The sequence below is a fragment of the Semicossyphus pulcher genome, unplaced genomic scaffold (genome assembly GCF_022749685.1).
Source record: "Semicossyphus pulcher isolate SPU_LCO1_2020_fin unplaced genomic scaffold, fSemPul1.0.p SCAF_28, whole genome shotgun sequence".
NCBI classification, from domain to species: Eukaryota; Metazoa; Chordata; class Actinopteri; order Labriformes; family Labridae; genus Semicossyphus; species Semicossyphus pulcher.
The window spans coordinates 2,354,222-2,356,554 of NW_027211702.1; positions in this window are offsets into that span (position 1 = coordinate 2,354,222).

A 2,333-nucleotide genomic window follows, 5' to 3' on the forward strand; every position below is an offset into this window, starting at 1 on the left:
TCATGTTCTGCCAACAGTCGCTGTCTTGTAAGTATGCCAGCAGTAAGGACGAATACAAACCACCCATTGTTACTCTGATCTGTCTTTTGTCCACTAGAGGGCCCACAAAATGTAATAATTTGGGCTTACAGGAAGGAAAAAGGCCACCAGGTTAATGCTGAGGGCCAAATGGATTCTCTCCCTATCAAATGTGAAATGTCAGCATATTTTTCATTCAAGAAAGACCAGTTAATGATTAATGCAATAGATGTTAGTCCTTTGAAAATGCATGGGACCTTGCATGTGACTTTGTAGCCAACAATGTTAACAATTAGAGCACATGATTTCTGTCTTTGCTGTGTTTGCTACATAATAGAGACAGACAGACATTATATTAGACAGATATCAGACAGATATTAAACATTCACAAATCGAGTTACTACAGCGTAGTGTGTCTTGTTATGTTTCTGTGATAATGGAGGACAGTGTATTCTATTTGACAGCTGACCAAGTCAGTGACATTCTCACCCTGTTTTTCTCTCCTCGACCAAATATTTGTTGCAGTCTCCACCCATAAATCTCCTGCATAGAAGCCATTAGAGCTTTTATTTATTTTATTTTTTTTTAGGGCTGCCTCTAAGTCATCCAAAAAGATCCACTGGGACTGTCTATCGACTTCAGAAAAGGATTCTGTTGGTTCTGTTGCAGATGGTTGCATTTTGTTGTTATAGCTTTAGACAATCCTTTTGTAAAACATAATAATCTTGCCTTTGCCACAGTGTTTCTGGGTTTTCTAATTGGCCGGCGTTTTAAGAAGACAGTTAAAAGGATAAATTAACATGTACATTTTAAGCTGTGATTTCTTCTCCCCTATAGCTTTGGCAATTGTTGCCTTGTGTTTCTAGACATTAAAATCATAACATGCACACGTTTTAGTTTGGTAGTTGGAGCTAATACTTCAGTCACGGGGCGGCTGTGGTAGAGCGAATAGGAAGGTTGGCAGTTCGATCCCTGGCTCCTGCAGTCTACATGTTGTGTATAAATGTATTAAGTGACAATGGGCCTTGCATGGCAACGTCATTAGTGTATGAATGTATGAAAGGGTGAATGTGACATGTAGTGTAAAGTGCTTTGGGCGGTTGAAAGACCATGGCCTGTGATCAGTTGGTAGGGGTTTGGTCTGTCAAGGTTGAGTGTTTGTGTGAACAAATATGCTAGGGCTTTTTTTGTTGTATGTATGGTGTGCCTCAGGGGTAAGTTTTTGGGTCCAATTATTTTCCCTTTATAAATGGTACCCCTGGGGCACATCATAGCCTACATAAACATGGTGTCTTATTACATTTACTGCAGATGATACGCAGATGTACCTGCCCATTGGATCCACAGACCCTGGCATGCTGAGTTCTCTCAACAACTGCCAGTCTGATGTTAACAGCTGGATGTCTAGAAATGTTCTGCAGCTGAATTCTAACAAAACAGACATCATTGTCATCGAGTCATAGCACATGACATGGCAAATACTGCCATCTGCTGGTCCCTTGTTGGATCATATCATGTGTGTTGCAAAGAATCTTGGTAACTGGTTTGATAGTAATTTAAGTTTTGAACAGCACAAAGCAAAGCTAGTAATCATGTTTTTATCATCTCAGAAACATGCAAAAAGTCGATCTATTTTAACTTCACATAATGTCCAGAAACCATGTTGTAAAATGTCCTAATTACAAGAGCTGCATTTAGTAGCATGCATGAATGCATCATCTTGGAAACAGGTTCTATTGTGTCTAGCCAAATGCCATAATTTTATTATGGAGACTGGGTTGATCAGTATTGTTTGATGGTCGGCTCACAGAACATGCATGCACCAAGCACAGTCTGCATTACAGTAAAGGTTTGCCTTGTTAGCATAGTGGTACACCAGGACCAGGCAGGGGCAGTGTTGTACATGACGCAAACTCTGTACTGTATGAGGTGGTGACCGGAAGTGCAGATTTAGTCATGGCAGAGCTTAAAGTAACAACCCCTAAAAGCACAAACCTACATTCAATTATTTTATGTGAATGCAACACTTGGGTTTTAATATAACGAAAGCTCTTTAACTTTTGGGGCAGATATTTTAATTTATACCTTTTTAAATATTCAAATATTCTAAAAAGGAACACTTTGGATTTCAATCCAGCACCACTAACAGATGTAAAATGCTCACCATCATTAATTGTAGCCCAAATAAGACGCTGGCGAGACAGATTAATAAAGAGATCAGTCTGCGTGTGCGCGCCCATGTGCCATGTGTGTCAAGCCACTGCAGGCGGTGCAGCAGCAGGACCAGGGGTGTGTCATAACGGGGAGTGTCCCGG